Source organism: Mauremys reevesii, unplaced genomic scaffold (assembly GCF_016161935.1).
Source record: "Mauremys reevesii isolate NIE-2019 unplaced genomic scaffold, ASM1616193v1 Contig134, whole genome shotgun sequence".
In the NCBI taxonomy this organism is placed as follows: domain Eukaryota; kingdom Metazoa; phylum Chordata; order Testudines; family Geoemydidae; genus Mauremys; species Mauremys reevesii.
Genome location: NW_024100754.1, coordinates 77,697 through 98,539, shown reverse-complemented (window position 1 = coordinate 98,539; position 20,843 = coordinate 77,697).

Here is a 20,843-nt window from a genome sequence, read left to right as displayed (position 1 = left end):
AGATGGGAGTTACCTTACAAGTGTGGGGTCAGTAGTAACGAGCCAATTCAATTAAGGTGGATGTGACGTATTCTCAGCAGTTGACAAGAAGGGTTGAATACCAGGCCGAGGACTTTTGTAGTGCTAACGAGGCCAATGCAATCAAGGTGGCCCATTTCCAACAGTTGACAAGAAGGTGTGAGTATCAGCAGTGGGAAAAAATATTTTTTGTAGTAACCCATCCACTCCCAGTCATTATTCATGCCTAATTTGATGGCGTCCAGTTTGCAAATTAATTCCAGTTCTGCAGTTTCTCGTTGGAGTCTGTTTTAATTTTTTTTGTTAAAAAATTGCCAGTTTTAAGTCTGCCATTGAGTGTCCAGAGAGATTGAAGTGTTCTCCTACTGGTTTTTGAATGTTACAATTCTTGATGTCTGATTTTTGTCCATTTATTCTTTTGCATAGAGACTGTCCAGTTTGGCCAGTGTACATGGCAGAGAGGCATTGCTGGCACATGATGGCATATATCACATTGGTAGATGTGTAGGTGAACGAGCCCCTAATGGTGTGGCTGATGCGGTTAGGTCCTATGATGGTGTCCCTTGAATAGATATGTGGACAGAGTTGGCAATGGGTTTTTTTTTTGCAGGGATTGTTTCCTGAGTTAGTGTTTTTGTTGTGTGGTGTGTAATTGCTGGTGAGTATTTGATTCAGGTTTGGAGGCTGTCTGTAAGCGAGGACTGGTCTTTCCCCCAAGGTATGTGAGAGTGAGGGATCGTCCTTCAGCATTGGTTGAAGATCCAGCATTGGTTGATGATGCGCTGAAAAGGTTTTAGTTGGGGGCTGTAGGTGACAGCTAGTGGTGTTGTGTTACTTTCTTTGTTGGGCCCATTGCGTAGTAGGTGACTTCTGGATACCTTTCTGGCTCTGTCAATCTGTTTCTTCACTTCCCCAGGTGGGTATTGTAGTTTTAAGAATGTTTAATAGAGATCCTATAGGTGTTTATCTCTGTCTGAGGGATTAGAGCAAATGCGGTTGTATCTTAGGGCTTAGCTGTAGACAATGGATTGTGTGGTGTGTCCTGGATGTAAGCTGGAGGCATGTAGGTAAGTATAGCAGTCAGCAGGTTTCCGGTATAGGGTGGTGTTTATGTGACCATCGCTTATTTGCACTGTAGTGTCCAGGAAGTGGATCTCTTGTGTGGACTGGTCCAGGCTGAGGTTGGTGGTGGGGTGGAAATTGTTGAAATCCTGGAAGACTGCTGCCATGTCCCCTTCAGTCTCCTCTTTCCCAAACTAAACATACCCACTTCCTTTAGCCTTCATTCATATGGCTTGAATTCTCTCCCTTTCATCAAGTTTGTCGCTTGCCTCTGGTCATTTCCAGTTTCTCTACGTCCTTCCTATACACTGGTGACCAAATTAGACACAGTTCTCCAGCTGAGGCCGAACCAGCTCCCAGTGCAGCGGCACTATCACCTCCTTTGACTTGCATGCTATGCCTCTGTTATTGCATCCAAAAATTACATTTGCTTTTTTTTTTGCAAAAGCAAAAAAATCCACACACCTGAGAGTTGTAGCTATATCAACCTAACCCCTATATAGTTGGCATGGGGTCAGCGGAAGAATTTTTCAATCCACTTAGCTACCACCTCTTGGAGAGGTGGATTACCTACACCATTACATAAGAACATAAGAAAGGCCCTACCGGGTCAGACCAAAGGTCCATCTAGCCCAGTATCTGTCTACCGACAGTGGCCAATGCCAGGTGCCCCAGAGGGAGTGAACCTAACAGGCAATGATCAAGTGATCTCTCTCCTGCCATCCATCTCCATCCTCTGACGAAGAGAGGCGCCCTTTGCCTACACCAGGTTACCCTTCTGTATCCCCAGTACCTGTCCTGGCCTTTATCAAGGCCTGCAGCCTGGGGGTTCTCCAGGCTAGAGCTCCCCAGCTCCTCTAGCCTTTCCCCAGCCTGGCTCCACTCTAGGTACCTTTCCCAGCTTCTAAGCAGCCAGGCCCTTCTCCCTCAACAAGCAGAGGGAGACTCTCTGTCTGCCCCTGGCTTCTCTGCCTTTATAGGGCCAGCTGAGTCTGTTTGGAGCGTGACCCCAGCTGCAACCATTTCCCCCAAATCAGTCCAGCCTAAAAGCTGTTTTCTCCAGCCACAGCCCCCTCCCAGGGCTGTTTTTAACCCCTCTGGACCTGAGCAAGGTGACCATCCCGCTACAGGCTGTTAGGAAAAACAAGCAGGAAATAAAACAATGACAAGAGATAAGACACCTCTAGGTAAAACACTTCAGGGTCGTTAGAGAAGAAAGAGTGGGATATTAGTTGGGAACAGCCTGTGTGCTTTGGATCCAGTGAAGTTAAAGGGCTTATTTTGCCTGGGCTAGGAGTCTAAAGACTTGTCTACACTTAAAACACTACAGCAGCACTGCTGTAGCACTTTAGTGTAGACACTACCTACATGTACATAATCTGAGAGGCAGTAGCTAGCACTGTCTACACAGGGACTTAGGTCAGCTTAACAACGCTACTCAGCAGTGTGTGGATTTTTCACACCCCTGACCAACACAGTAAGACTGACCTAATTCTCTAGTGTAGACCAGGCCTAAGATTATGTCTACACTAGAAACGCGTAGACACTTACTACAGTGACGGTAGGTAGGTCAACAGAAGAATTCTTCCATTGATGTAGTACTGTCTACACGGGGGCTTAGCTTGGCTTAATTACATTTCCCACCCTGTGCAATCTTTCACAGCTCGGAGTGACACAGTTAAGCTGACCTAACTTTGTCGTCTAGACCAGCCCTAAGATTAAAAGAACACAAAATGGTGAAAAAGCCTCTATCTATAAGGAGAAGGGGGTCAGTTGTCAGGGGCTGTTTGGGGGAACAGGCTGAGGCAGAGAAAAGCTCGGCACAGGAAGTATGAAGAAGCTTGGCCTCCCTGTCTATCGTCGGGAGGGATAGTAAGCTCTAGGGAGATAGACGGCTTTATTAGTTAAAAAACATTGTTCTCTTGTGCACTGCGGCATTCCCGCTGCTAAGAATAAGCAGTACCTTGTTTTGGAAAGGCCCTACGGCCGTTCCGTGTAGACCATTGGACACAGCTCCCCAAGAGCAGACCTACAGGTAATTGGGCCTGCTGGGGTAATCTTGGTTAGTACACAGGGATCTGCAACCAAGGTCCTAGTATAAGAGGGAGAGTCATGTGATTCCATGCTGAGAGAGGTGAAAGCTCAAGGGTCATCACTCCGGGGGGCGCATGCAGGGAGACCCAGAGAGGGGACAGCCGTGCAGCTAGCCTGAGCACCCCGACAGCCTTAGCAGCCATCGGCAAAGTGCCGGACACACGTATGGGTTCCAGAGGGAGAGTCAGGGAGACACGTTCTATGTTCATTCACTGGACCGAACCAGGCTACCTTACGTGGCCCCATCAATGGAACATTACCTTGGAGGAGCCCCCTCTATGAGTGAAAGAGCAACTCAATCTTTAGCCTCTCCTGACAATGGGACCAGCTAGTGCATATTATGGTGATGATTTTTCTGATGTGGACACTTGTCTGCTAGGATTTAGGCTGAGGCCACTAGTTCATCTCAGGCAGACAGTATGACAGCCCTCAAATGCTTAGGATACTTAGTGGCTTCCACCTATAACATTCCGGGGTGCAATCCAGACCTGTGAGGGGCTGTCACCACTTGCCTCCGAAGACTGGGGTGCCTCACAGTGCTGTGCTGCTGTAGCTCCCACCCTGGTCTCTGCACAAAAAGCATGCAGGTCACACCCTGAGTATCTGTTTATAGCCACAGCCCTGGTCCAGCAGCTCTGACCCCAGCAGCCTGTCAGCAAACACCAGCCACACTCTGGCTTCAAGCAGCCTTGGTTCCTACTTGTAGGGTGACCCCTATACATTACAAGTCTTCCTCCAAAAACATGTATTCAGCACTGTCCAGCTCTCTCCTGGACAGTCCAGATATATTAGGTCCATTGTCCTCTACGGGATTCAACATACAGCAGTCTGCTGCCTCAAATGGAGATACCAAAACAATTCACAACACTGGATTCATTTTAATTAAAGAATAGAACAAGTTTATTTACTTACAAAGAGAAATTTTAAGTGACTACAAGTAATGAGGCATTAAAGTCAGAAATGGTTACAAGAAAAAGATAAAACACATTCTAAACTCAACAAATTAGACTTGGTTCAAGGTGACGTCTCTTATGTTTCATTCAGTAACATTGCTGACCAAACTCTCAGGCCAGGATCTGCTCCCAAAGTCCAACAGCTGTTTCTTTTGTCTTCTTAGTGAAAAAAGAGAGATGGATAGGGAGAGAGATGCTAGGGTGTTTTTGCCCCTCACTTTTAGAGTTCAGACCCTCTTTGAGATGCATTTTCCTGAACGTTACCCCTAAAAGCGGTTTATTCGAACAGTAAAGAAAGTGACATGGTGTCTAGTAGTGAAAGAGGTTCCATGCTGTTTCTTCTCACCTGTTTGCTGAAATGCAGAGTTTTATTTTCTCCTGTCTTGACCCTTTCACTGTCTGAGGATCCTGTTCACAACATATATATCAACTGCAGTGAACACACATTCCTTTGTTTAAGACCTGTTTTACCACTTGTGCCTAATTGGGGCTATGTGGGTTTGAACATGTGCCACCAATGCATAATTTTACACAATGTTGCTATGTACATTTCACCATGGTATTATTGACCAGCAAGTTATGAGTTTTCAAATGATATGTTACAAGGCACATTTTGTACAAAGACTATTGTAAGAGTGTGTAGGGGTAAGTACAGGGGGGCTTTCCGTCACATCACCCTGGGTCAGATTTGCACTAGGAATTAAAAGACAACACCCCGCAATGTTCTGAAGCTTTGCTACTTCTTACTAAGAACAAGAACATAAGCAGTTGCAGATGATGTGCCAGAGTTCTTGATTATCTCCTATATCGTTTGTAATTTTAATTGGTTGCACACGAATTGACAAAAAGCTGGTTGACATCAGTTACATATATTTGCTGGCATCTGCTCAGGCATATTACAAACCTCTGCATACAACCAATATCACATGTAACGTTTTGTTTTCCTTCTCCTTGAACCATCCTACTGCCTCAAATACACATCATAAGAAATAATTCAAACTATCATACCCAAAAGTCATGGACAGTGATTGACTAAGGAAACTCTGCATGGTAGCAGAGCTGGTATGGTGGTCCAACTGGCAGCCTATGGGCCAGATTCAGCCCGCGGAACTATTCTGTCCAGCCCCTGAACACATCTGCCTCTCCCCTAGGACTGGCTCTACAGTTTTCGCCTCCCCAAGCAGCGCACCGAATTGCTGCCGCAGACGGCGGGGGCAGTCCGTGTACCCTTAGGGCAGCAGGTGTGTTTCCGCAACAGCGGCAATTCGGCAGCAGCTTCTATGTTTAGCTGAAGCCGCCACGGACAGCTAAATATAGAAGCTGCTGTCGAATTGCCCTCACTGCGGAAACGCACGTGCTGCCCTAAGGGCACATGGACTGCCCCCGCCGTCAGCGGCGGCAATTCGGCGCGCTGCTGGGGACAAAACAACAGGGACTGCCACCCCTTGAAGATTGCCGCCTCAAGCACCAGCTTGGAATGCTGGTGCCCGGATCCGGCCCTGCTCTCCCCTGCAGCAGACCAGCTCTACAAAATGGCGTCTTTGCACACACTGTACGTAGAGCACACATCTGTATTTCTGTATGTGCCCTGCAAAAGTGCCCAAAACTAGCATTCATCCTGCTGCACTGGAAAGGTTGGACCACCCAAACCCATTGCTGTCATCTTGCCTCTGCTATCTTTAAAATGGGAATGACGCCTGTGAAACCTGACCAGGATCAAGTAGACCAGTGTGATTTAGATCCATATTCTCCAAATATATCTGCTGGTATACTATAGCATCAGTTTTGAACGTACTGTACGGGATGTCAAGGACACATGCAAATATAACGGTTTCTGGCTGCTGATGTCCTGCGGTGGCTGAAAATGTAAATAAAAATGCTGCTCCATCCCTTTCCCTACCACTGTCTTTGACTGGCCAGAGACACCCAAGGATTTGTGGAAGGTGCTGAGGGGCAGCTGGGAGATGGACAGCTGATGTGCTCCCTTCCCAATGCAGTAGTGTGGACTGGAGCTGGGAAATGCAGCTGGAGCATCCCCTCCACATACCTGCAGCCTGACCAGATGGCAGAGCAACTCCATGCCCTACAGGTCACCATCTAAACCTACCTTCTACACAAGCTTTTGAGGAGCTTCTGGTAAGGAAATCAGAGCCAAGAAGGGATAGGAGTTGGAGAATGAGGGCAGCAGTCAGGGGATGAAGGAAACTCTGGGGGAGACCTGTAGATCTCTCTCTCTCTCTCAAAGTTATAGAGCCATAGGAATTTCCATACCAGATCAGACCTGTGGTCCAGCTTATCCTGTGTCCAACAGGGACTAGCAGCAGATGCCTCCCAGACAGACATAAGGAACCCCACAGCAGGAAGATGTGGGATGATCTGCTCCTTGAAGGTCTCACCTTGCCCCCTGCTAGAGATTATCTTAAACCCTGAACTATGAGGTTTGATAGCAGACCAACAGGGCACACAATCAGAAAGAGAGAAATTGTACAATGTGGAGACCATTATATTCTGTGCTGAACTAATACTTCTGCCTAAAATCCGGCCAGAGTGGATCAAGTCTCTCAAGCATCCATTTATTTCCATTTATTGCACATAGCAAGACTCCGCTACAGCCCCTGTGTAACAAATTGCTGCTTTGTGTTCAGACTGTAACACTGTAGCATTTACAAATGTCATAATTATTTACTGATAGAGCACCTTTTGCAAGCAGCAAAGCACTCCACAGAATTATAAACTATATACACATTTCAGATCAACCATCAACAAAATGCAGCTACCTCTGGAACAAGACATCAATGTTGCAGCTAGCAATTCTTTTCTGTGGTGTTCATCACTAGAGGATCTTAGCAACTCCCAGACTTTAATGAGTTTTTCCTCATAGGATTGCTTAAAGGAGGGAAATATTATCCTCATTTTATAGATGGGGTGACATTGAGGCAGAGAAAGGTTACATGATTTGTCCAATGGCACGTGAGAAGTGAACTTATCACTGGCTTATAAAGGCACCAGAATAATTAAACAATACGGTTTTAGGGACAGGTGGTGGGAGGCAGTTAAAAATGACAATAGAATTTAAGTAGACGGAATGTAATTCCAAGATTCCAGTAGAGAAATCCTACTCCTGAAAGAAAGTTGTGGAATTTTCAACAACCATGAATGATCTATATCTAAATGTTGTGTCTTTTCTGAAGGATCTCACCTCCAACAACACAGTGCACCCCTATCACACTGACAAGGAATGGGTTTGACTGAAACACAGCAGTAAGGAGCTATCTACTAAATAAATACCAACATGTCTTAGGAATGCCATTCCATGGATGTCTCCATCCAAATATCTACCAAGCCTGACTCTACTTATTTTATGAGATCACAGGTAGCACAGCTGCAGACTGTTTCTGAAACAATAAAGTCAAACATCTACAAACAGTACAGGAGTTTTCTCATTGCTAGTTATATAACATATAAACTAGAACATTTACTTTTCTTAGCATCATGGTACTTACTCTGTAATTGGTACTATTTAATGTAAAGCCTTTCCTTTCTCAGTTTTAATTGTTGATGTAATTGCAGTTTTGCAAACACTGGTGGCATACATGCACCCATTTCTGTAGCAAGTGAAATGGCTTAGTATTATTCACATGACATTGTTATAAGACCTACCTGATGTCAAAAGCAAGAGCAAATCATGAAAGTAGGCAATTTGTTTGGAACTATCATGAAAGGCAGAAAGACAACCCTTAAAGAGGAGAGCTACCTACAGTGTAAAAAAACCCTTTGTACTGGAACTGCAATTCTATTCCCAGGTACAAAAAATACTGCAGTAGTAACCCAAGCTATCTGAATTTGAAGAGAGATAGGGGGAAAAAATTCAAATCTTCACACTAAGCCATAACTCCAGAGATAGTATATGGTAGAAAAAATACTACCCTTATTCAATGGATTTGCTGAAAATTCACAGCCAGAGAAGAGATGTAAGGACAAAGTTTGTGAGCCAGCATTTCAGATATGATTAATTAGCTTTTTGGGACTATCAAAAAAAAATCAGAGTGGGACATGTTCACCCCTCTTGTAATAACCAGTTCAGACAGTGCTGCCATGTAATCTCATTCATGCTAATCTTGCTTTTACTGTTCATGCTTCATTGTCACATGGTGCAGAAAATGAGCTAACTCATCCTGACAATGCTCTGTGGTAACGAGAGCTGTGATCTCCACCTCTATCATACTCCTGGCTGGGGGTCATAGTAGGCTACTCCCCATTCTGCACTCCTTCCCATTTTGCACTCTCTTGTCTTAGAAGTGAACTCACCAGCTGGCTTATGGTAGGAGTTTGGGGCAGGTGTGAGATGGTCACACACTGAATCTTAGGCCTTGCAGCTATGGGAGCAACAGAATGCACTTGCAGGTGGCAGCAGATTTGCTTGAGTCAGATACACCAAGGCTGAATGAAGCCTAATGAATAGTAATAGAACAAAGAGCTTTCAGATTCTGAGGCCAGCAGGGACCATTATGATCATTTCATGGAACTTATTTCAGTGGAGCTGGTCAAACTTTCAAAATTAATTATTCACAGAAAACATTTCACAAAATCATTCACCATTTTTATTTATCTGTATTATTGTTTCACCTAAGGATCCCACTTGTGGATCAGAGCCCTACTCTGCTAACCACTGTACAAAGAGATGTCTCTGCTCTGAAGAGCTAATCTACATATAAGACATGACACAATAGGTGATGCAACACACAGAAAACTCTTTCCCCACATCCCCCTCATCTAACACCTCATGTAGTAGCACAGTAAGACTCTTCAGCCTGTTTTTAAAATGAACCCCTTAAACTATCAGGCACAAAGACTGCCAGGGTACAAGAAAGAGGAGCAGTCAGTGGACAGTCATCTTCAAAACACACTGAACTTCATCAATAGTGTTTTAATTAGAGATGATTGGAAAATGGGGATTTTCCTGCAGAAAATTTTGATGGAGAAAAAAAACAAAACACCTGTTTTCACCAGTTGTTTTCTACAGAAAAATTTGACATTTGGTAATAAAATTAAAAACCCAGTTTTCTTCTGAGAATTTTCAGCAGGAAACTGGCAATTTCCATTTGGAAATATGTCTGCAATGCCTCATGAGTTCTACTTTGAGTGCCTCATCCCAGGAACCAAACCCTGCAACAAACCCCGGTGCCACCTCTGTCCACATATCTATTCAAGGGACACCGTCATAGGACCTAACCACACCAGCCACACCATCAGGGGCTCGTTCACCTGCACATCTACCAATATGATATATGCCATCATGTGCCAGCAATGCCCCTCTGCCATGTACATTGGCCAAACCAGACAGAATAAATGGACACAAATCTGACACCAGGAATTACAACATTCAAAAGCCAGTAGGAGAACACTTCAGCCTCCCTGGTCACTCAATAACAGACTTAAAAGTGGCAATTCTTCAACAAAAAAAACTTCAAAAACAGACTCCAACGTGAAACTGCAGAACTGGAATTAATTTGCAAACTGGACACCATCAAATTAGGCCTGACTAAAGACTGGGAGTGGATGGGTCATTACAAAACCTAATTTTACCATACTAGTTTCCCCCTACTGTCACTCACACCTTCTTGTCAACTGTTTGAAATGGGCCACCCTCATTACCACTGCAAAAGTGATTTTTCCTCCCTTGGTATCCTACTGTTAATTGAACTGTCTCATTAGACTGACCCCCACTTGGTAAGGCAACTCCCATCTTTTCATGTACTATATCTATATATATACACCTGCTACTCTATTTTCCACTCCGTGCATCTGATGAAGTGGGTTCTAGCCCACGAAAGCTTAGGCCCAAATAAATTTGTTATTCTCTAAGGTGCCACAAGAACTCCTCGTTGTTTCCTCTATGGAAAATATTCAGCCTGCCCTGGTTTTAATACCATTGGCTGGTTTTGGCAAACCAAATAGCTGCACATATTTGCAACTAGGTCTTGACTAAATTGCATCGCTTATGCCAGCGGTGAGTATGGCTCGGTCTGTGTAATCTCACCCTCACAGGCGGGTTCAGGGATAGGCTATCATTCTCTGCAATAGCCCTGTGTCGCCTTAACTCTGTGGCTTTGTTTAAATTTCAACACCTAGATCTCCTCTCCCATCGTATAACTCCTGTCTGTTTCAAACAAAGATCCAAATTCTGCTCTCTGAGCCTCACTTTCCCCATGCAGCACTAACATACAGTACAAATGGCGACAACATCTGTAAATGCTTCCATGCATGGAAGAGTATATTGATGCCTCTGCACAATACTAGATTGTGGCCATGTCTGAAGCATATGGTAATACTTCGGTCTGAAAAGCAAAGCAGACTTCATTGTGTACTGCGTAGGAATGTCCTTTAGTTAAAATGGAAATTTAAGAGAGTGATAAGATACAATAAACCCAGGAGGTAAGTTGGCATATGACTTCATTAGAGCTATGCTGATGTATACCAGCTGACAATCTGCCCTGTGCTCTTTTTTGTGCTGTGTTCAGCCAATTCCAGCAAACCTGGTTCTTGCTTAAAGTTAAGCACATGAGCAGCCCCACTGACGTCAGTGGAACTACTTTATATGCTTATGGTTACGCGCATGTTTAAATGCTTTGCTGCATTGAGGCCAACATTGTGAGCAATTCTGAACAACGGAAGTATTTCCAGCTCTCTCATGTACAGTGTGAAGACTCAACAAAGTTTTGTTCCATTAAATTGGGGGCACACACTTGAAATGAGCTGGCAAAGCCTGGGCACAAGTCAAATTTAATTGAAGCCATTCTATGCCACTAGCGTAAGAAAAACAAAACCACCCCCGCCTTATGGATCAAACGGGCCCGGTTTCAACAACAATTAGTTCTACTGATAGCTTATCTGAATAGCTGTACAGCTGCCAGGGGGTATTGATCGGAACAAGAAGCGATTCACAATAGTGGCACCTAAAGCAATTGGTTTTAAAACAGTCAGAAATATAGCTATTGATTTATTTGGGGATTGTTTTGTCCTTTCAGCATATGCTTTTGCTTTCTTAACCTGTCAGGACTTTTTCATTTGCTGTGGCCTTTGAGGATGATCTTAAAAGAAAAGTTGAAAAAAAAGCAAACCAGGCGCTGGGACATTTCAGCACCTTTGCCGAGAAGCTCAGCTGTCTTTAGGGGAACAGCACAGACATGTTGTGGGAACAATATTGTTCTTACCTGCTCTAGGCACAGTATCCCGTTTTAAAGATTTAAAGGGACAACTTTTGGGGGGCAAAGTACAGAGTTCAGGATTTGTTCCCAAAATATCACATTTGCATCCCGATATCCTGGCATTTCAAAGCTTGGACAAACAACAAGAGTCTCTCTTATGAAATTGTAGTTGTTCTGCTTCTAGCCACTAGAGAGGTCTATAGAAATGAAAGAGAAAGATGGGGAGGGACAGTTAACCAAACAATTTAGAACCTTGAGCTCAGATTTGTTTCCAGAAATGAGCAAAAAGTCTTGGGTTAGGTGCAGGAGTCTTACTTTTTTTTTTTTTTAGTTCTCAGACTAATTCTCCTGACCCAATTTGTGGTGGGTGAAATTCACCCTTGTGCAGAGGGCCAGCTCAGGGCATTATTGAACCCTCGGCACTATGATGAATGTCACTCAAAGACATTAAACTGATTCGCCTTTAATTTTTTTCTGAGTAGATAGAAGGGCAAATAGCCCCCAATAGTCTCCCCTCTCTCTTACCCAATAGATGCAACATGGAAGATATTTAAAACAAGATCTCTGAGGACATAGGCTCCAGACATTAAATCCATGCCTTGAGAGTCCCTGCCTTATCATGCATGGTCTGATAGGAACGACGGTCTCAAGTCTCCATCTGCTGCTGTGTGCACTGGTTTGAAAAAACAGATACAGGTCCTGATGGTCAGATCCGCCAGGAGAAATACCTGCTATGAATTTGGACCATGAACATCTGAACATCTTCCATCTAAAAATCAGCACAGTTAAAATGTATTTAAAACATGGAGGGGAGTGTCGTTATTGAGAAGTAGCCTGGGGTTTGGAATGTTGGGTTTGTGGCTCCGTGGGCTGGTTGGTTTGTGCGCTCCAGGGGAGTGTCATTATTTGGGAACAATAATTTGAAAAGGGGGTGTTGACACACACAAATTATTGTTCCCACATGACACTCCCCTGGAGCGCACAAACCAACGAGCCCATGGAGCCACAAACCCAACATTCCAAACCCCAGGCTACTTCTCAATTACACCCAATTTACTGTTATTTGTAATTGTAGACACACCTGGAAGCTTCAGCCAAGATCAGGGCCCCACTGTGCTAAGTGCTGCACAAACACATAGTCAGACAGTCCCTGCCCCGACAAGCTTACAGTCTAAATAGACAAGACAGAGAAAGGGAGTATTATCATCAACCCTGTTGAACAAATGGGGGACCTGAGGGACAGGGAAGTGAAGTGACTTGCCCAAGCTTACACATGAAGTCTGTGGCAGAATTGGGAATTGAAGCTAGAACTCTACAGTCCCAGGACAGAGAACTTCAGCCCATCCTTTCTAGTTAATGGACTATTTGGGAAACTGCTAAGCCTATTGTCTGCACGGATTTCATTACTGTAGCAGACACAGCAACTAGCACTACTGTTCAGGCTGCCCCAAGCTTTCTTTCCTAACCCTGTTTCCAGCCACTCAGAGCTCATTTTTGGGCTCAGATGTCCTAGGTTTGGTATTGGCCCAAAGGTTAGACTTTTCAAAGATCAAAAAACATCCGTCCAGTTGTGGAATACAAGGAGAGTGGGAATAACTACACCTACCCCTATTATAAAACATTCTTGTGACCTTTATTGTGAACCACTCTACAGCTGAAGCAGCTAGGGATTTGAAATGTAGCATGCAGCTAGTCCTGTACTGCAGAGATGTCTTCCGAGTGTTCCAGTGAAAACTGGCTGTGATGAGCAATAGATTAGGTCTACACTGGGGCGGGGAGGGGTGTCGACCTAAGATACGCAACTTCAGCTACGTGAATAGCGTAGCTGAAGTCGGCGTATCTTAAGTCAATTTATTTGGCCATGAGGACAGTGGCGAGTCGACTGCTGCCGCTCCCCTGTCAACTCTGCTTCCGCCTTTCGCCACAGTGGAGTTCCGGAGTCGACGGCAGAGTGATTGGGGATCAATTTTATTGCCTCTACACTAGACGCGATAAATCGATCCCTGATGGATCGGTGGGTAGTGATTGATCTAGCAGGTAGTGTAGACATACCCTTAGAAAGCATTTTCTTGCTAAGCTTGAAAAGTCTGCAGGTAAGGAAGGCTGCACTACATAGGCCCATTGGTAGTGCTGTAGCACTTCAAAGCCCCCATTAGAGACAGGATCCCAGTGTGCTAGGTACCATGTAAACACAGAACAAAAAGATAATCCCTGCCCCAAAGAGCTTTGCAACTAAATTCACTAGGGACTAAAAATATAACACTAATATGCACGGGGGTTAGGCAAGACTCCATCTTGGATGGTGCAGAGGGGATGTAGGGGGCAGCAGTATATTCTGCAAGGTTTCCAAGAGTGAGCTCTATTGTGGTGCATCTCTACACGTCTCCTAATCTTTGCAGGATAGATACACTTTCCTAAGGACCTTGGAAGGTGAGAATGAGATGGGCTCCCTTCTGCACATATCCTGACATGGGGCAGAGTGGTCCACTGCTACCCAGCCAAAGTGTCCCAGCTGCTGGATTTTACATGAATTATTAGCAGTTTTTGCAAGCCAGCAGATCTCTGAAAACCTAAAAAATGAAGCTTCTTTTTATGGGTATGTTAAACTTTTTTCCATATTTTTTCTTTTTTTAAAGTATCCTAGGCTATACCGTACCAAAAAGATTGTACAGCTAAGAACTAAACATTCAGGAAAAGCCAATGTAAAGCCTGCTCCAAAAGGTTTAAATTCTAAACAGATGAAGACACAGAAAAGTCAGGTTAGTCCCATTTCACAGACAGAGAACTGAGGCATGGAGTGACTTGTCCATGGTCACACCAGAATCCTGCAGCAGAGCCAACAATGGAGACCCAGTCCAGCACCTTAGCCAGAAGATAATGTCATCTTCCCTCCACTTGTCATTAGCTTCCTGTGTTCCTTCACACAATCCAGCTACTCTTGGTACAGCAATCTTCAGTTCTGCAGCTCCTGACTGTATCTCTCCACCTTGTTGACCTTCCATTTGACTTGAAAACATCTCTTCTGATTGCCCATGCTCTCCATTACTCTCTCCTGCTGCTTTCGTTGTTATTTTAGATTTCTAACTGCATTATCTAACTCTATAAAGCATTTTGGAACAGATGTTATATGAAAGCCACTCGAAAATTAAATTGTCTTATATTGCCTTCATCTTGAAGAGCAGCCACCGAAAGAAAAGAAATTTGAGTGCTTGTTCTGCTCATATCAGTTTTGCTTTGCGAGGGCTTTTCCTCTTTATTTGGACTAAATAACTTAACCAACACAAGCGCTTTAATCAGACATTACAGTCCAGGAAACACACACTGAAGAAAATACACTTCCTGTGATCTATATGCATTGCTTGTGTTTTTCCACCATCTAGTGGCTCAGTTCAGAAGACACAGGACTCTTCTTAAGGAAAGGGATTGCTCACTTCCACACCAGCCTTACTTTGTGAAATCAACAGTTTATAAATGGCTGCTACAGAAAGATGTGGGCTTGAAGAGGTATCTGGTTAAAACTCATATGATAGCTATTTTGTGGAGAATGCCTAGCAGTCTGACATGCCCCAGAGACATTATTAGTTATTATTAGTAATATATTATAAATATTATTAGTAATATAAAATATTCGTATTAATCAGATTTAAACAATGCAGCCCATCAAAACGGAGAGGGCTAAGACATACATAGAGGAAAGACCCAGATAACATAAGACAGGCATTAGACTGGAACTCTCAGGACAAGAGGTGATGAGGTAGCCCAAGGATACAGTGGAAATGCAAAACAGAAGCAGAATTGAAAGCTATCAAAATGACATGGGAAGAAGCTAAGACTGCAGCAAAGATGGAAGGCAGGGGTGAAGGCCCTGTGTCCTGCATGGGACAGAGAGGTGTGAGATGGAAAAATTTACAGATGATACAAAATTACTAAATATAGTTAAGACCCAGGCAGACTGTGAAGAGCTACAAAAGGATCTCTCAAAACTGGTGACTGGGCAACAAAATGGCAGATGAAATTTAATGTTGATAAATGCAAAGAAATGCACATTGGAAAGCATAATCCCAACTATACATGTAAAATGATGGGGTCTAAATTAGCTGTTACAACTCAAGAAAGAGAGCTTGGAGTCATGGATAGTTCTCTGAAAACATCCACTCAATGTGCAGTGACAGTGAGAAAAGTGAACAGAATGCTAGGAATAATTAAGAAAGGGATAGATAATAGGACAGAAAATATCATGTTGCCTCTATACAAATCCATGGTATGCCCACATCTTGAATACTGCGTGCAGATGTGGTTGCTCCATCCAGGAGTGAAAGTAACTTAAAGGATTTACTGGTACTCCGGAGTCCTTAGGAGGGGGCAGAACCTCAACTGGAAGAGGCAGGGCCTTTAAATACCCAGCGCTTTAAATCAGGGTTATAGGGCCCGGGGCTGGGGCTGTGGTAGCAGCAGCTGGGAGCCCCGGGCCCTTTAAATCACCATCAGAGGGGTGCCTGGCCTCTGGCAGAGCTTTAAAGGGCTCAGGGCTCTGCTGCAGTAGTGGCAGCCGGGAGCCCCTGGCCCTTTAAATCACTGCCAGAGCCCCGCCACCGCTACCCCAGGGCTCCAGCAGCGGGGTTCTGGTGGCAATTTAAAAGGTCCCAGAGGGTAGCAGCAGTGGGAGCACTGAGCCCTTTAAATCTCCACCCGAGTCGCACTGCCAGAGCCCCGGGGTAGCAGCGGCAGCCAGGGGCTCGGGCGGTGATTTAAAGGGCCTGGGGCTCCGGCTGCTGCTACCACCCTGGTCCCTTTAAATCATCCCCAGAGCTCTGGGTTCGTGGCAGCTGTGCTCCGGCGGCAAGTTAAAGGGCCCGGGGCTGTAGTGGCGGTGGCCAAGCCCCTGGCCCTTTAAATCGCCACCAGAGCCCCACCGCTGCTACCCCAGGGCTCCGGCAGGCTCTGGGGATGATTCAAAGGGCCCGGGGAGGTAGCAGCTACCAGAGCCCCAGCCCCTTTAAATCGTCCCCGGAGCCCTGCTGCAGGAGCCCTGGGGAGGCGGCGGGTGTCCGGCGGCTATTTTAAGGGCCAGGGCTGTAGCAGCTGCCACAGCCCCGGATCCTTTAAATAGCCACTGGAGCCCCGCCACCACTACCCCAGGGCTCTGGGGATGATTTAAAGGGCCCGGGGTGGTAGCTGCGGCAGGCGCCCTGGGCCCTTTAAATTGCTGCCAAGGGAAGCCGATCCATGCCGGTACACCGTACTGGGACGGCTTACTTTCACCTCTGGCTCCATCTCAGAAAAGATATATTGGAATTGGAAAAGGTTCAGAAAAGGGCAACAAAAATGATTAGGGGTACAGAATGGCTTCCGTATGAGGAGAGATGAATAAGACTTGGACTTTTCAGCTTGGAAAAGAGACAGCTAAGGGAAGATATGATTGAGGTCTATAAAATCATGACTGGTGTAGAGGAAGTAGATAGGAGGTGTTGTTTACTACTTCTCATAACACAAGAACTAGGGGTCACCAAATGAAATTAATAGGCAGCAGGCTTAAAACAAATAAAAGGAAGTATTTATTCACACAATGCACCGTCCACCTGTGGAACTCCTTGCCTTAGGATGTTGTGAAGGCCAAGACCAAAACAGGGTTCCAAAAAGAACCAGATAAATTCATGGAGGCTAGGTCCATCAATGGCTATTAGCCAGGATGGGCAGGGATGGTGTCCCTAGCCTCTGTTTACCAGAAGCTGGGAATGAGCAACAGGGGATCGATCACTTGATGGTTACCTATTCTGTTCATTCTCTTTGGGGCACCTGGTACTGGCCCGTCAGAAGACAGGATACTGGGCTAGATGGACCTTTGATCTGACCCAGTAGGGCCATTCTTATGAGACAGAGAAGGGAGCACATAAATATAGTTCTTTTAATAGACTTCATGTGACCCTCCTCAGGTAAGTCACTTAATGTTTCTGTGCCTCAGTTGCCTATCTGTAAAATGGGGATAATAGTGTATCACCTGCCTGTCCTGTCTATTTGGAGCGTGAGTTCCTGGACAGAGGTCCTGGAGATTTTCAAAGGCATAGATGTTAACCACCTAACTCACTGCCTTTTATGAAAGCTCGGCACTATGGCCATTTATTTGCTTTTGAAAATCTTACCCTGTGTATGGGACACAACCTAGCACAGGGGCAGGCAAACTTTTTGGCCTGAGGGCCACATTGGGTTTTGGAAATTGTATGGAGGGCCAGTTAGGGGAGGCTGTGGCCTGGCCTCGCCCCCTATGGACCCCCCGCCCCGCTTCTCACCCAAACAGCCCCCTCGTGACCCTTGCCCCATCCAACCTCCCCTGTTCTGAGCATTGCACCAGCGGCAGGGCGAGCTGAGGCCATGGGGGAGGGGGAGCAGCAGGGGAGGGGCCGGGGGCTAGCCTCCCAGGCCAGGAGCTCAGGGGCCGGGCAGGAGGGGCCCACGGGCCATAGTTTGCTCACCTCTGACCTAGCACAATGCAGCCTTGACCTCAGTTGGAGCCTGAAAGCATTACTGTAATATAAATAACTTTTGTTTTAGCATTCACAGGGGTCTACCCAGTAACAAGGAGAACGAGACCAATTAGGTTGGAGAGCGCACCATTTTAGACCAGGAAAAATACAGGTTACACTATTACATACAGAAGGTAATTTAAAGTATGTTGAAAAGCCACAGTGAGAACAGAATTAAGAGCTGCAATGGAGCCAAATGGATTTGTGCTACAATGGGGCCCCAGAGGGCACCATTGGCATCACAAATGTCCTCTGTGCCCAAAGTCCATGTCCAAACACATAATTAATAGTAGCCTGATTTTCCAGTGCTGAACACCCACTGATACAACTGAAGTCTGTGGGAGCTGCAGGCACTCAGTGTGTACATATGGATTTAGGAGTCTAGCTATGGGCACCCACTCTTGATAATTTTGACCATCTGCTCTTGAGCATTATCAAGTTTATATCTGGAAAGTAGCACAAAGTTTATTGAGATTTTGCAGATAGATTTGGCTTTAGTATCCGAGGCCTAAGAACACTACATACAGAACATACTATAGCCCAGACTCAAACATTACATCTGTCATGTTCATACTAAGCCCCATATTGCCAATCCCAAGCACTCAAAAATCACAAGTCAGGTCTCAAACACATTATTGCTTAAAAATCATTGTTTTTATTTGCTCTCTGGTCTTGGTGCCTTTAAGCATTTTCATAACGAGGAGAGCTAGAAAGTTACTTTCTAAAAAAGGAAAGGTGAGATTCTCAGGTAGTTACATGCCTCCAAGAGCCAGGGCTTTATGGAGAAACACCAATCACCCAAAACGTGTAATGAAATCTTCAGCTGGCAACACAGAAATCCATATAACGCCAGAAGAAAGGCTTTTTAAAGGCAGCTAACAGTTGGGCATTTACAGAGCCTATTACTTGTAGCTGAACTAGCCTGCCAGGTGAATGGTTACGGGTCGTATCTGTGTTTCCCTCAACTCCACCTGTTCTTCAGCAACAGGCCTTTGCAAATGCTATTTAGGCAGAACCCGAGCAAACAAGATGTTGCAACAGAGTGAGATAGCAAACAAGGGAGTTCCCATTAGCAGAGATGCTACTTCCCTGTGGGCCATTGGGTTTAGCTCCAGTTACGGTTTCAAGCACAGTGCTCAGATACACTGGGACAGATGCTATAGTGAATAAAACATTGGTCCCTCTTCACAAGAGAGGATATGAACCAGAATATGGAGCATCAGCTTGAAGACAGAGCCTTATCATTTATATAGCACTGCCCCAAAAAGCTCACAATCTAAGGCTCTGATCCTGCAAAGACTAAGCAATAAGCACATAATGAAAATACTTACATGCTTAACTTTTAAATAAGTGCTTTGTAAGACTGTTGTCCAAATGTGATTTCTGCCATTCCTATTTCTGAATGAACACCAGGAGAGCCACACAGGTATAAGGGCTAAAATCTTCTTGGTAACTGGGGAAATGTTTGTCTCCTGTGTCACTGTCTATGGGGTATTGGTGACCGTAGGGTCTATGTAATGGCATATCCACCAACCTGTTTCTGCCCCACCTCTGCACTTCTATGCAACCAGGGCAGCGCACCCCTCCCTAAATCCTGCCTGACATCCCTCTTCCACCAGGGGTCAGATCGCTGCATGTGCTGAGCAGTGTGAGGGGATGCAGGATTCGTTCACACTGCCGAGGCATGTCCCTGCTCTGAAACAGCAGATGGAAGCTACATAGCAGTGGAAGGCACTGTAAATGGGGGCTGGCACAATTGGATTTTGATATTGGAGACACTGCAACTGCTGATAGGAGCTGGGAAATCCAGCAGTGGGCAAGGGGTGACCCCAGACCATTTTCATTAAGATCTTCTTCCCCTTCCAGACGAAGGCCAAGCTGGAGGAAAAGGGAGAAGACTGAAAGGGGAAACAGCTTCCTCTTCTGCTCTCCCTGGAGGCACAGACTGTGCTTCAGTTACAGTTTGAGGAGGATGAAGGAAGGACAGAACTGCCCAGGAGTTCTGACTTCTGTCCAGGGTGATGAATTTGTTGGGGACGCACTTGGCATATAGCAGGTAACTCGAGAGGATGGAAGGCCATGAGAGCCGATGAAGCCCTCTTGCTCCGAGCCACAGTGTACCAGCTCTCCTCCAGACTCCATGTTTGACCCCAAGTTGCCCTTGTTGGGTGGAGCTACTCCTACTGTTACTAGGCAAACTTGGCCCTGGGTGGGAAACTGGATGGTTACTAGGCAGACTTAGCCTTGGGCGGGGACAGTGTGAGTGACAGATAATGTTGTAACATGTAACAGTTTTGGTTCTAGTATAAATAGTTAGGTAAGCTGTTTGTTTGGCGCGCTTGATTTGAGTCCTGCTTGGCTCCAGGCGTCTATTTGTGATCATAAATAAAGTTCATTTACTTCTTCACGCTGGTGTGTTCTATTGGTTGCGAAGCACACTGGGCAACAGACCCAACCGTTGCCATCTTTGGGCACTGTGTGCCGGCAACAAATTCACCAAAGAAGAAAGGAACAGAAGACGTAAGTGGACATATGGCCAAACTCATGCACTGTGGCTGTGATTAGTAGAGTTTGTATATAGGCATAGGATGCAATATAAAGATTCCGTAGATGAGGCAAAGTCTGTTTCCTTGCCAAGCCTGAACAGAGGGGCTCAGCAAAGACAAGTGTTGTGGAGGCTAGATCTGTTCTGCTGCCCAGGTTGTAGAAAGGGCCCTGCCCTTCCACAGTGGTGCAGAGCTGGCCTCTCTGGCACACAGGGGTGTATGGGTGCATCTCCTAACATCCTGCCCTGCCCACCCCTATGCAGCACACACTCCAGCAAGTGCAGTATCTACGAGGAAGCCTATTACTGGCTAAATGAACCTAGCTCCAAAGCATGTGGGATCAAACACATGTAGATGGTTTCTTGAGGACTGGATCCTGAAGCAACTACTTTGGACTCCATTAGATGCATAAAAAAAACATACATTAACTGTTTGGGAAGG